Below are 15,578 nucleotides of genomic sequence, written 5' to 3'. Positions count from 1 at the left end.
CAAGGGTGAGTCCTTTCGAAGTTATGAGGGGTAGGACACCCATCTCCAAAGACAATATCGCATGGTTCAAACCTACGATGAGAAAGGAATGGTCAGTAGATGCCATCAGAGAAAAGATCAAAGAAGCACAAGAAACATATAAGGATAAATACGACAAGAGCAAGAATTGCAAGGACTTCAACATCAGAGTAGGAGACAGAGTCAGAGTAAAGAAAAGCAGACACATTGCCAAAGGTGATAGCAAATTCTCTGTGCCTCTGGAAGTAGTTAAGGTTTTCTGTAACTCAGCCTTGCTCAGCGATGGAAGGGTTTGGCACGCATCAGCAATGTCTGTCTGTCAGAGATCAGAAATTAACCTGCAGGACGGCGGAGAACAACGCCCCATGCGAGAGGATAAATGCTGCGGAGGATCACAATTTGAGGAAGAAGAGTCCGAAGAAGAGGAGGATGGTGATAGAGAAACGCCTAGACAAGACTTTGGAAACATCGAGTCTATTGGGGAACGTGAAGACTCCAGCACAGAAGCCTCTGTGGTATCCCATGACTCATTTGAGATCTACGCTTCCGGAAAAAGACAAGAGGAGGATGAGTCTGAGGAAGTAGAGAGTAATCATAAGCACAAAGAGGTTGAAGAATCCTTGCTCAGCGGGGAGGGAACTGTTACAGTGCCTGCAGGCTCACCTATGTGTGATGCAGATGGAACTAAAGCAAGCACCAGTGGTTTTGGCAGAGTTCTGAACAAACCCTGTAGATTTGATGACTTTGTCTGTGAATAGCACTACTTTGCAAATTACTCTAAGTCTGCAGCGCTTTACAAAATGCCCTCTCATAGGGAAGGAGATGTGTTGTGTCTTATCCTTTTTCTATTTCCATGACCTGTAACTGCGCGAGCTGCCCCCAGCGCGTAATTGGTTAAGCCAGCTGGAATGTTGACAGCTGGGGTTGTTTTGACAGTTGAGTTGGTGCCTGGCTGCGACCCTCACGCATGCTTCGGTGTGTTGTCTAATAGAATAAATTACTTCAACTTCTACCTGTTCCTGTGAGCCTTTACTTACCAAAAACAATTTTGGAAATCCTTTTCCTGTCTCCTTATTGGAATTTGTCAGTGTCCCCAATACAACAGCTGGTACCAGGAGTGGGGTACTACTCTACACTGTTCTGCAAGTATTTCTACTATTTCTGGACCCGCAGGCTGAACCCGGTAAAGTACAAGTTTGTTTGTGTGCTTCTCAGGATTGTCTACTTGTACTTTCAGGTGCGCGACTTCTTTGCACTTGTCATCCCTTATCACAAGTTTCACTTTGTGAATTTTGCTTTCAGGGCCTTGCCATTAGGTCCCATTCGAGGCATTTTTTGACTTTGTCTCCACTTGGCCTCACATCCTCGAGACTGTTGCGTTCCAGCATTGGAGTCCTTGCTCCATCATTGCTTCCTGGCTTGCCGCGCTGTTTGTTGATACTATTGTGTACCAGCATCGGCGTCCTTGCTCCACCATTGCTACCTGGTTTGCCGCGCTGTTTGTTGATACTATTGTGTACCAGCATCTGCGTCCTTGCTCCACCATTGCTACCTGGCTTGCCGCGCTGTTTGCTAGTACTATTGCGTACCAGCATCGGCGTCCCTGCTCCACCATTGTTTCCTGGATTGCTGCGCTGATTGTCGGAACTCGGGACTGTGGTCTCCTACGCTACAGCACTGTTTCTGCTTGGCTGTGGGAGCTCCTTTCTGCCTGTCTCTGCAACGTTCTCGCTGCAGCCCTCTGTATGGTGACGCGTTTCACGTTATGCACTGCTCCAATAGATTCATCTGCAGCGGGACACACGTTTGACTGCTGCTGTTTCAACATTCGACATTTGCTTGCTCATGTCACACGCACGGCAGCCATCTTACTTCAGGATTATTTTGCTAGGGCTTCATTAGCTATCCATCATATTTACAGTACTCTAGCAACATTTTCTATTAACTGCTCATTTTGGCTCCAGCTTTAAATCTGCTCAATAGAGAGAATCTTTCTTCACACCAGCTACACTCTATTTGAATATTTCTTCTTTTTGTTCTGAAATACTTTTTCATGGTAACTATTTTTAATTGGGTTACTATTTTATGATTTTTGCTTATTCTGTACTCTATTTTAGCCATTTCACTTCAGTGTTTTTACTGTTTCACTAACCACTTTTCTTTTCAGGCATGGCTACGTCATAGAATGTTCTACTCCCCCACCTCCATTTTTGCAAAAGCCTGGCAAACCGTAAATCAAATGGAAGCAGTGGTTGCACAATTTCGAAAATTATTTAGCTGCCATTGACGGACTAACATATGCACCTTCTGGAAAACTCGCACTTCTCTTGAATCATTTAGGAATTGCAGACCAGAATGTTTTTGATGATCTTCCTGTTTTACCTTCCACTGGAGGTCACTCTGTGTGTAATGCATATGTAGAAACCAAAGAAAGGCTTAATCAAACCATTCTCTCAGACACCTACTGTGTTACTGGAGAAGCACAGTTTTGTTGTTCGCAAACAGGCTAGTGACAAAACAGTTGAAGAATACATAGCTGTTTTACGTGTGAAAGCCGCACCTTGTGAGTTTGAAAACTCAGTTGACACATGTATAAGAGATTGATCTGTCTTCAACGGCTTTTCTACAAAGATTCAGGAAAGATTAATTACGTGTCGCAATCCATCTCTGTATGAGGTAATTGACCTAGCCAGGAGTTTTGAATGCTCCATAGTATCTACTCAAACCTTGGCTAATCATGAAGGGCGATCCCCAGTTTTTCTCATAACTGATGATAACGCTGCTATCAAGTCAGGCAAAGGTAGCAGCTGTGTGCTATTGTTGTGGCTCTAAAAGTCACATAGGCAACAACCCCTCATGCCCTGCCACTGGTAAGAAATGTGTAAAATGTAAGAAATGTGGACATAATCAGTTTGTAGATCGCAGAATACTATGGGCAAAACTAGAATTCATAATGTTGATACCAAAGAATTATCTAATAAGGATGCTTTTCGCCATGATATTTGTGACTGTGCCTACAATGTGTCCAATGTAGTCTTGACTATTGAAAATGCTCAGGACATGGTTACATTGGAGGGACCATTTTGTGAAGCAATCATTGGGAGCAAGTCTCTAGTGGAAGTTGTCAGCATCTCCGATACTACAATGCTCTGTGTTAAACAGCTGTGTTCAACAGTTAAACGTGCTCAACAGTATCAGTATCTGAACACCGTCTGGTGATGTAAGCAAATATATTGTGCATTTCCATTTCTGTCTGTGACTGCCTCAAAACAGTGTACCACTCTCTACTGCTTTAGCATGACGAACCCTCAACAAATATGCTCTGTAGTTCACAATTTTAAGAAGTTGTCCCAAATTCTGTTGACAAAGCGAGACGCATCCGTGAAATGCATCATGTTTCTGGTGTCATCCAGCTTAACTGACGCCAATACCTGCCATTGCAGTTTACCTAATTTCAACGCGACATGTGACTTCCTCCTCCAATCAAACGATATTCACTTGATGTATTTTTGTGGCGGACTTGTTGGAGTGGTGGTATAGGCACGCAAATCTGTGTCACAAATGACCAATGTAGCGATATCATACAGCCAAATAAAACAAAAAACTCTATACCACCAAAAAACAAATTAAAAGCAACATAAAAGGTCAGTATTTTTAAACTGAAATATGCATGGAAATTATGAAAATATGATGTTAAGTGGCCATATTAGCATGGTATTTTAAACAAATAAGTATGCCTGACATTTATTCAAATTGAGTAATGTCTTTTTTTACTCAATGTTTTTATTATTTTCTTAAGTCAGAAGATCAAGAAACAAAGAGCAACATTTTACATATACAGCCCTAGAAAGGGCACTGATTTAGAACATGCGATTGCAATGCAAGCACGGAAAGAGAAAGTAAGCAAAAAAAAAATGGGAATAGTACACCTAAAACCCCAAAAACTATGACACATTAAATTATAAATAGCACAGTATAACATCGGATAAGATGAGAAAGGCTGGAGCGCCTCATGATCTAATTATACAAAGCTGTTTATCAGAGCCATGTGATGGTATGAATCAAACCCCAGCCGACTCTTTTTCAAGCACACACATTGGTCTTTGGATCCCAATTAAAACGAGCCCAAATGTGTTCTAATATTTTGATAGCGTGGGAACCTCTTGCTTTAGCCAGGGCTAAGTCTGATTCATATATTTGTCAGATAGCGGACGACCACTCAACTACCTTAGAAGGTAGAGGGGAAACCTGCTCTAGCAATACAAAAAGTAGTTGAGACAATTATTATGGACAACATCCGTCTCATACCAGCATCAAATTCCATTTTGTAGCCCAGCATGATCTTCTTAAAGGAAAGTTGTACATCATATCCAAGACAGATAATTAAAAGTTGTGTAGCCCCTTCTCAAAATTCTTGGAAATTAGGACAGGTTGCAATTGTGTAGTATATCTCCTGCATAGCACCCACATTTGGGACACTTTGGGGTCCATTAGGATGGCGGGCGGATTGCCCCCGCCAGGCTGGCGGTAGCCACCGCCAGCCTGGCGGGGGCAATCCGCCCGCCATCCTTCCCTGTATTCCCCCCGCCATATTACGATGGCGGAGGGGACCGCAGCGGTGGGAAACACCACCCGCCTGTTTTCCGCCCCGGTTGCCTTGCGGCCGGGGCGGAAAAGGGATAACATGGTGGCGGTGTGTATCAGACACCGCCAGCCATATTATAATGGTCATTTGTCAATGCCTTTCTGTGGCGGCAATGCCGCCACGGAAAGGCAGGCGGACTTCACTCTGGGGGCCCCCTGCGGGCCCCCAGAGTGAAGCACATTAGGGGGGTGCACACGGGGGTACCTATGGTACCCCCCTGCATTTGCATAATGAAAGCGGCAGGCACCGCGCGGTGCCCGCCGCTTTCATTATGCAAATGCTGCAATGCATTTTCAGCATTGTGGCGGGCGGTGCAGAGAGCACCGCCCGCCACAATGCTGAAAATACAGGATGTGCCCGCCACTGTGCCAGGCACATCCTAATGGCACCCCCGGGACACCCGCCCTTAAGGCGGGCGGTCCCGTTTTCCGATAGGGTGGCGGGCGGATCCTAATGTGCCCCCTAGTCTTCTCAGCCCCAGAGTTCCCACACCACGTGGCGTATAATTCAACATGCTGATTGTCTTAAATTGTTGCTGCTTTAAATCAATAGAATGAACCGTGCCGTCGATGAACTCTAAAGCACTTAGAATTTCTGAGGTAAGATTTTCATCAGAAAGCCCCTTGCTCCATTTGGCCGCGAGTACAGGACTATCATCGACCCTGTGGGCTATATACATTCCCCAGAGACTGAGCTAGACTTGCCACCTGGGCCACCAATGGAATACCTCTTATGCAGTTTTTGTGCAAAGAGCTGCTGAAGTTCTTGATTTACATTTACCTACTGTTGAAAGCACATCAAACATTTCAACTGAGTACTTCAGTGAGGTCCTTCTTGTTTTTAGCCATTATTGTCATTCAACACGCCTCTTATGAACACCTTTATGGCTTCTTGGTCTAAGCCGTGCTTGGCCCTTTGGTTAGTCGACCTGTTGCCGGGCGACATAGGCTGGCCCCCGTTGTTCTGAATTTTTTGGCAGGCAACCTACAACTGAAAGCCTGGTAGTACAGGCATCGACTAGTAAAATCACTCCTAGTGCTTTTCTGAGCAATCCTCCAGATAGACAAACGAAATGTATTTATGCCTTTGGAAAGAGATTGTTTTTCTTCGGAAAGCTTGGTCTTCAGATCCTTGAATGTGATGTGCCTTGTACACTCATGCTTTATGGGACATGGGCAGCAAAACATTGGCCATTCTTGAAGGCTCAAATGGTACATGATGGTCAGGACGCAGCAAAGTATGCCTTGTGTGCTAGCTTGGACACCACATACTGTGGGGGCTGAGCTATTGGCACCATAGTAGTGCTTAGCAGGCATGCTTAATTGCGATCAGAGGATTCCAGGGGACGTCCAGGCATCAATATGAGCATACCCTTCAATGGCCCTAGATTGTTTGGAGAGAAGCTTGATTCGGTGCTTGAATGATTTAAGGCTAGTTACACCACGGCATAATCCTTAGGGCTTGTTCCAAAGGATAGCCTAGAGCAGTGCCAGCCATCCCGACCTATGCAGCAGGCATTGTCCTTATAGGGCAGAGATCATAGCATTGGCTGAGACCGTTTTCACCAGAAGGGACAGCACCCTTCTACCTCTCACCCCTGCTGTATCGACTGCCATGCTGCTTTAATTTGTCCTCAATGGCCTGTGCTCAGCAGGAAACATCTATTACAACACGGGCATTACAACTTAGTACCTTGACAACGCAGTCAGTATCATGACTGTAATGTTACCACGAGTTCACTTACAATGCAAGTCATTACAACGACATGCTTTAGGGAATGCAGTGTCGGACTGGTGTTGGATTTTAAGTCCAACACCTTCCCTACTGATACACCGACTGGAATAGTAATAGTAATTTAAACTATTCCAAAGACCGGCGCTTCCCTAAAGCAAGTTGTTGTAAAGACTTGCGTTGTAATGGAACTCATGGTAACAACACAGTTGTGGTATTGACTGTATTGGTAAGCCACACGTTGTTTTGGCATGCGTGATAACAGATGCTATTCATGCTCAGTTGATAGGAGGCAGGATGCAACATTTGCTCCCAGGCTCGAGAACCATCACATCCGACAGATTTGGCTTGCAAATCATCATAAAGAGATACGCCCGCTTTTCCTTCCACACCCTGTTGCCACCCCCACATCAAAGTGGCTGTGAGTGGATCATTCTGCAATTGTGCTGCAAGAAATGAACCTTCTGCTGGCCAAGGGAGCCTTCAAACAGTTGTAGGCTTGAAGAGAGTTGAAGGGTGCTACTCATGCTACAGTAGAAGGATGGAGGTCTAAGACCCATATTAGAACTCCATCCACTGAATGCCGTTCTGCTGAAAGACACTCAATGCTCACCCTGCCCTAAATTCTTTATGCCTGGAGCCAGTCCCTATACTTGCATTACACATATTTTGACGCACCCATCTTGCAGCCCCACAAGGGTTATCTGTATTTTATGGTGTGGTCGGAATACTTCCAATTTACCATGCTTCTCTTTGGCCTTACCTTGGCCTCTCAGGTTTTTAGAAAAAGAATTACAGTGGTCGCTGCCCACCTTTGAAGGTGGACAATACAAGTGTTACAGTACCATGAGAGCTGTCTGTTCAAAGCTGGCTTGCTGCAGTCAGTCATAGTCCACATCTGGGCAACAGCCAAACTCCTGACTTTTTTGCGGTTTCCCATTAACAAGCCAAAGTCCCATCTGTGCTCCAGGAAGAGAATTCCCTTTTGGGTGTTATCGTGGACACACTGGCTTTCAAGGTTATTCTGCCACTGCAGTGAGTCTGGGACATTCAGGATATAATCCTGAAGTTTCAGTGTCAATCGTAGGTCTTGGTGAGGACAGCTCTGAGGTTTCTTGGACCTCTAGCATTGTGCATTCTCATTTTCTCCAATGCCAGATTGCATAAGCCAGCCCTGTATTGGAACATCAGGTTTATGTGGGTCCAGCATCGGGGATGCCTCTCCAACTCCATCCAGATCTTTCACGAGATGCCCACAGGATCTTGTGTGGTGCTAGACAGATGCCAAACTGACTTGCGGTAGGTAGGCCATTCTCCTCTCCCACCCAGACTTCACAGTCAAGACAGTTGTGCCTTTGCTGGGATGTCGGTCACCTGGGAGACGTGGAAAACAGAAGCCTCTGGTCCCTAGCTGAGAGCCAGCTCCATTTCAGTCAATTAGACCTTCGGGCAATCTGCCTGGCCTTCTTTCTTCCTTCCTTCCATCCATAAAGGGGACTTTGGTGCAGTTCCTCACAGACAACTCAGCCACCATGTGGTACTGGAACAGGCAGGTTGGAGTGGGATGGGGTACTGGGATCTGTGCCCTAACCTATGGAAGTGGCTGGACCAGCATACCATCTTTCTAGTAGCCGACCATCTGGCAGAGTGACTCAATGCCAGAGTAGAAGAGCTGACCAGACATTGTCTGGCCGATCACAAGTGACATCTCAAACCCAAGGCGGCAAAAGGCATGTTTGACCAGTGGGGTATGCCATCATTAGATTTATTCTCCATTGACGAGAACGTGCATTGCCAACTCTGCTGTGCACTGTAGTTCCCTTCAGGAAAGTCATTAGGAGAGGCATTGCAACTTCGATGGGACACGATTCTCCTGTACATGTTCATGCTACTGCCTCTCTTGCCTATAGTTCTGAAGAAAGTCAGGGCGAAATCACGTCATTGTCATCTTTAATAGCTCTGGACTAGGCCAGGAGATTTTGGTACCCAGAACTCCTGAGTATGAGTATTTTTCTTCTGATCTGGCTACCACTTTGGGAGGGCCTCCTGTCTCACGAAAAGGCAAGGGACCTGCACCGAGTCTCCGCACCATAAACCTCTATTCATGTGGTTACAGTTAAATGCATTCTGTCTGGAAGCAGTAGGTGTGTTACTTTGCACCCTTCGACAGAGGCATCTATATTGGGTACTGGAAGAAGTTGGTTGCCTAGTGTGGTGCTCGTCATACTGACCTCCACAGGCCAATCTTTTGGATGTGTTTATTTTATCCTTTGGTCTATCGAGGCACTGTTAAGGGTAACCTATTGACGCTCTCAGCACTTCTGTCCTTCTGTGTTTGCCTGATCATCCATCTCTATTAAATCACCTGATACATTTTAGCAAAACTCTGATTCAAATGTTTGACCTAAAGCTGTTCGTCACTCTGCAATGGATCATCTTATTGTTGACATTTCTCACCTGAATTCTTTTTGGATCAATACACAGCTGCTCACCGCGAATACTGACGCTCAAAACAGTCTTCTTTCCCAAAGTTGTCATACTTTTCATTGTTGGCCAATCCATCACTGTTTAACGTTTTCTGCTCCACTCGCCCTTTGAGGCGGTGGAGAGATTCTATTAGCTGAACCCTGAAAGGGCATTGAGTTTTTACATTACTGCACAAGTGATCATTGTGCGTGTGACCAGCTCTTTGTACCATTTTCTGGCGCAAAGAAAGGGAAAGTGGTGTAGAAAAGGACCTTGTCAAGACAGATATGATATGTTTTTGCACTTATGAGAGCAAATAGGGCCCAGGTAATGAAAACCTAACTCTATAAAAGGCACAGTTCTGAGGAAGGAAATCAGACTGACTACAACCCACACATCTCCTTCCATTTACTCAGATATAATGTGTATTGGGCAACAGTCAGTCCTGTGAGAGGTAGAAGATTATTTGTATTAATGAATTCCAGAGCACTTTCACCAACTGGATAAACGCACACAAGAAATCCACACTATACATTTTAAAAGGTGTTAATGAAAATGAATGCCCTATCATAGTGCAGATATAAACAAAGGTTGTACTGAGTATGAATAGATCAAACGTGATAATGTTGACACCGAAACAAAAGATTATAAAAAATAGCAACACAGTTGATAGTTTTCGATATAATCAATCTGTGATGGAACCCCTCCCGTCTTAAGCCTTAGATGAGATAAACCATTTTAGCACCAAAAGAGCCTACCTGAGTTTCTCAGTTGGTCCGACACGCATTTTCTCTGTCATGTGCCCTTTTCTACCTAGACATCCGAATATGCCCTCTTCGCCGGGATGATTGTGTACCAATTTTCAACACACTTTGCACATTATCTTGCAAAGAGTCAGACCTTGTGATTTCTGATGTGAAATGCCCGAATTAGCATTTGAATTCTGTTGCACAGTTACTTAAAACTAATGTTAAATCTCTATAAAACCATTATACATATGTGACTATTTGTTACACTGTCAAAATAATACATGATATGCTTGTAAATAAAAAACCAAAGCAAGCATTTATAATGTATTTCTATATGAATGAATGAATAATTGAATAAAATAGGAAGCAAACAAACTGGAAAACCGCAAAGCACAGGACTAACAGCCAGATTCATCAAACTGAAATCGGCTCGCAAAGGGCCAGATTCTGAGAATCTGGCCCTTTGCGAGCGCTATTTTTGCATTTGGGATTCATCATCCCAAATGCAAAAATCGCAATTCTAGAAATCGCTAAATTGCGATTAATTGCATTAAATGCAATTCATGAACCATTTTAAAATTGCCAATTCGCAATCTGGGGCCGCTATTTACCGCGAAGTCTAACTACGTGGTAAATAGCAAAAACTTAGAAAAACGCACTTTAGTGCATTTTTCTAAGTTGTATGTTACACACACGCATGTCCGTTGGACATGTGTGTGCACAACACCAGTGTCCATTACCATTTCAGGGGTGCTACAGGGTGTCCTTTGGACACCCTGGCACCCTTGAAATTGCTTCCTTATTTGCGATTCGCTAATTGCTAATCGCAAATAAGGAATTAATGGGAAAGCCATTCCTTATTTGCGATTAGCAATTAGCGAATCGCAAATAAGGAAGCAGTAGAAATCGCATAAAATATTGCGATTTCTACATGCATCCCGTTTTGCAAGTCTTTAATAGCGAATCCTTAAAATTCGCTATTAAGGACACGCAAAACATGACCATGATGAATCTGGGGGTATGTCTTCTGCATTAAAATCTGCTGTATGCTGCCCAAGAAGCAACTCCCTGAAGAACTGTGGGCTTATTCCACCAGGGACATGGCTAATACAACAGAATTGGGAAAGGTGGAGGAGGTACAGTTCTTGAATTCTGTGAGGCGGTAACATGCGGGTCAGTGCACATGTTCATGAAACACTGCTGCTTTGACAGCTGCCTTGACAGCTGGGTCTCACGGGATGACCATTTTGCCTGCTCGGTCCTGCAAGACTTTCTGGTTTGAGTCCACTCCCAAGACCCTCCTCCTTGGGAGTTAGTTCTGGGGTATCAATTTTAAGGTGAGGAATCTGCAATTAGAAGTTTACATCAGAAGAACAAGTTATCTACCTTCTGCAACTCTTTCTTATGAATGCTCTATCTAACCTCAGATTCCTCACTGCCCTCCCACATCCCCATTCTGTGAAAGAAACTGCTGAACTTCCTAATAAGGTGCCAAGCTAGGTTTACCACACCATCATACACATTATCTTTTCAAATCTAACCCACTAGTGTTGGACTACCTGTTTCTCTGGAGTGGGAGAGGGAGAGGGTCACCCTGTAGTCATATTTTCATCAAGGGTCCTACCCTACTTCGCTACCTATTTGGTTCTGCATCTCCCGGCTTGTGATTTGCCACACCGTCACCTGCAGTTTTTCAGAATGCTCCCTGTCTGAAGGTGCAGATGGAGAAAGATTAAAAAATTGACATCTGCATGCACTGATGGTGCTTATATGCGGCTCTTCTCCGTCACTACTGATGTGGAACTAGTCACTAATTTTTATGACATTCTTCTCTGAGGTTACAGCTTAACTCTGCTTATGTAGTCGTTCAACAGAGGGGCCCTGCTTCCAGCTTCCATATTGTTGTAGCCCAAGAGTTTTCTTCATTATGGTATTTTTTCTATAACAGCTGGGGCAATACCTAACTTTTACCAAAAATTTCCACCACGCGAAACCAATAGGATTTGCCATTGCTTGTTGATAGTGTAATTGTGGCTGTTGCTTTGTGGGAAAAAAGCCAATATGACTCAAAATGTCACTGCTGTGTGACCCTATGTTCCGAAGATGTTTTAAAGCTTGTCATTTTAATGTTTTGCTAAGTAAATATCTATGAAAAATGAATGAAATCGTAAGGTTATTGCAAACGCTTTTTCGTGTTCAAAGTACACACACCTGTTGTTTTCTATGGGTTTGGGGTTGTATAATCAAGGGTGTAAGACTTATGCCCAAACAGCAAAAATTACCTACTGCACCCCTAATGGGGTGATTGCTTGTTGTGTCGTTATGCTGGCTGTACAAGTCATCCTGCTTCTGTTAAAAATAGCCAATAAAAGGATTTTGAAGTAAAGTGTATGCACCTCTTTCTTGTTTTGTAGATGTGGTATTATGAGCTGAATTTTTATGCTCTAAAATCATGGAACCTAACTGTTTCATTCATGGAGAAACCACCCATCCGTGAGTAGATGTATTGTTACCTTTAGTGAAGTGGTTTGACTAGCCTAAAAGTCTTAAGCTCTCAATTAATTTCTTATGGTTCACTTTCCCCAAATGCTGAGCCTTTTATTGCATGCAGACAGTGTGACATGAACAGAAATGCTTTTTTATGTTAGATGCCCTCAATACCTGTTTGTCCCCTTTTCAGTCTAGGTGTGTGATTAGAATGGTTGCTGGGATTTTTGGTTTTCCTTTGATCGGTTTTTATTTAAAACAGAATACCTTAGAACTTGGTGTTCTTTTACAAAGATGTGTATGCTGTCTAAGATTTTAAAAAGTTAGGGAACTGGTGCAACCAGATTGTTTGTGTACGCATACTTGCCTTACGTTTTCCAAGTTTAGTATGACAGAAATTCAAGCTATTTGCTGCAATCTTTGAATCTCAGACTGCGCTGCGTAAAGTCTGCGCTTACAAAAACCTTTGGGAATAGCCATCTCAGCTTATTTTTTTCTTCTCTGTAACACAAGACATTTCTTGACATCCCACCAACCCTTAAACCTCCCTGTAACTAGACAGATCCCCAAAACCCTACCTCTTGGTCTGATTAGTCGAATCCTGTTAACCGATTTAATGTTGTGTCATAGTCTGCTCCTATTGTTCCCTGTTCAGTTGTTTTTCTCCCCCACCCTCAAAAACCTCCTTTGGCTTATCCTACCAAAACTTCAAAGAGCCAATGTAAGCCCTGAGCGATACTGGGCATGGTCTTCCTATGTGAGATATCTTCAATATCATTCTAATACCTTCAGCACAAAAGCCTTTCATCTCTCAGTTTACCTTCTTCCTCGCTCTTTCAATAGCCCCAGTCTTTTGCACCCAGTTTCCAAACCCTTCTCTGTACTAATGCGATTCATATAATGCAGGAGTCTGATAAAAACGTTTTAACCATCTTAAATAACTTTTCATGTCATTTTAGAATCCAGTACCATTATGTGTACCAGATTCTTCACTTTGTGGAACCAACAAATCAAGACACTTCAGACTTTTAAAAAAAAAACTTAGCCAAAGTGGGTAGCAGCTGCCTCCAGCCCATTCCCTCCTTGCTCCACTATTGCTCCACAGACCTCTTGCTATTCAGTGTTTCTATCTGCTTGGCCATACATCTGATAAAAGAATACCATAGTAGCCATAGATTGATCAGTGGTGGCTGCACGGGATCATAAGCAGGGGTTGGGGGGGTGGGGAGGGTAGTAATGGGGAACAGACAAAAAAAAATAGAACTTACCTGCCATTGCTCCTCTCTTGATCCTGGTCTAATCCAGGTCTGATCACACTGCGTAGGCTCCCAGATGCCAATTTCTAACGCTGCTGAGAGCACCGCTAGGATTGGTCCAAGCGCTGTGGTTCAGTGCTCAGTCAGGGACTGGGAGCCTGTGACCTTCGCCACCCGGGTGGAGAAATGGTAAGTGCGCATGACGGTTTGGCCGGCCTAAGACGGCCGGCCAAACCGGCATACGCACTTAGTAGCATGGCCCAGCCCTATGACTCGCTCGCTGGCAGCCGCAGGTAAGAAGAACAATAAAATTATAATAAAATTGGTTTATTATCATTGTATTTTTAAAGTGATTATCTTTGCTGCCACCTTTTGGGGTGGCGCTCCTCCGCCATAACGGAGGAACCACCCCTGACATTGATCCTTCCACCTGGCAGACCTAGAACACAGGACGGGCCGTGCTACGACTGGCGACTACGCTGGAGCACTTGAATATTGTAAGTGCTCACGGAAGCCGTGGATGATAGAGGAAGCGAGGACTGATCGCCTAGTAATGAGAGTCTCATTTACCCCTCATCCTGACCGGCTCAAGGGGCACTGACTCCTTTCTTTTTCAGCTCATGATTCAGAAATACTGATAGGGCTTAAACTAGAAATACTTTCATACCACATAGGTATTGTACTTTTATTTTCACTTGCATATACACTTTGCACATATTGATGGCAACTTTAGTGAGTGACAGAGGGATCTAACTCCGTACTGACGAAGAGGCATGCAAGGCCTCGAAACATGTTGACATCACCAGGAGAACTAGCACATTAAAAGCTTTGTGTTCTCCAACGCACACCTTTTAACAATACCAGCCTATGACCAATAAAACAATTTTGTAACCATAAGGCCAGGTATTTTTTTAATCTCACCTCTCATTCACCCCTGACCCTACTTGCACTCACTCCAATACACCTCACATAGCACTTACAATATTCAAGTATTCAAGTGCTCCAGCGTAGTCGCCAGTCATAGCACGCCCCGTCCCGCAGCGGGGCGGGAAGACCCCGATGATGAAGCATGACACCAAGGGCCCTTTTGGTGTGTGAGGGGTATTTTAACAAATACTGTATATGCCTCCTATACCTTGGCTCACAGGTAACCTCTTTGAGGTGGATGTAGTTGTTCATAAATTCCATTGACTGGAGGAGGGTGCATCCACCAGAGTGCTCTCTAGCACTACCTCTTCAGTCCCCCTTTTTGATTTTTGACAGACCTAGAACACAGCCGGTAATCTACATCTACAAAAAGAAAAAAATCTAATTTGTGAACCTTTCGGCTAGAACCACCACTAAAGCCTAATGCACTCGACATAACAACACAATCTCCAATGCCCACTACGCTTATTTTGTTTTATAGTAAAGCCCATCTGTCTGCCTCTGTAGCCACACCAATTCTAAAGAAAAGTATTCCAAATGGCAAATCTAATGCACTCAAAGTATTTCTGATCACTTGTAAAACCTGGTAAGCAGTCAAGTCTGTACCGTCTAGGTGCCTGAAAATATTTCCATTAATCTCTCCTCTGCGTAAACAGTATGCTTTTTAAACTCTAACAGTACAAAGTACAACACTGTCTGAAACATTCAACGCGCCCAACTTCCCCCTACCCGACTGATCAGTTTTTTAATGTTGTAATTAAATCTTCATGCTATTGAGGTATACCCACATCTATTCTCGCAATAACCTTGCCACTCCCCTTTTACCTAACAATCAAGAAATAGTAAATGCCTAAAAAAATACCACCATATTCAACTGTGGCAGAGTCAGTTCACCCCTAGAGAAACAAGTGTCCTGTAAAACCATTAAAACCTCCAGCAGCATGGCTCCTGTGATGGGTCATTACCAACCCCATGTCAGTCCTTATTCTCTTGCATATCCTGCCAAAATTCTAGTCCCCCCCCCCCAAATCTTATGCTGGATCAAACCTCAGAAACATTTACCATACATACCAAACCCGACCAGCTTTGCTAGCTATAGTTATCGCAGATCAATTTGCTTCTATCAAGAACATAATGAAATTCACAAGGTGCCTCAAATTCACGCATCTAGGCAATAGCTCTCTTTTTTTGCCCCCCTGTTTAGGAACTCTAAATAGCCCTGCCTATAAGTCCTACTGGTTGAAGCTGCCAAGGAAGTTCCAATAAACTGCAATATTTATAGCCCCTTAAAGCCCAAAG

At 43.9% G+C, this 15,578-nt stretch overlaps 1 protein-coding gene across 14 annotated transcripts in view; it reads left to right on the top strand.

Annotated features, from left to right (window-relative positions):
• The window catches only part of INPP4A (inositol polyphosphate-4-phosphatase type I A), a 1,031,799-nt gene that overhangs the window by 495,666 nt on the left and 520,555 nt on the right, over window positions 1–15,578 (top strand). For 11 of the 14 annotated variants that reach the window (XM_078658189.1, XM_078658185.1, XM_078658188.1 and 8 more), the window contains one exon: window positions 12,024–12,102. The exons of the other annotated variants lie outside the window; for them this stretch is intronic. The gene's annotated coding sequence lies outside the window, so the exon portion shown is untranslated. The remainder of the gene's footprint in view (window positions 1–12,023; window positions 12,103–15,578) is intronic. 14 annotated transcript variants of the gene reach the window in all.

Source organism: Lissotriton helveticus, chromosome 8 (genome assembly GCF_964261635.1).
Source record: "Lissotriton helveticus chromosome 8, aLisHel1.1, whole genome shotgun sequence".
Taxonomy (NCBI): Eukaryota; Metazoa; Chordata; class Amphibia; order Caudata; family Salamandridae; genus Lissotriton; species Lissotriton helveticus.
Note: the sequence above shows the minus strand (reverse complement) of the source record. Positions and strands in the feature narration are given on the sequence as shown.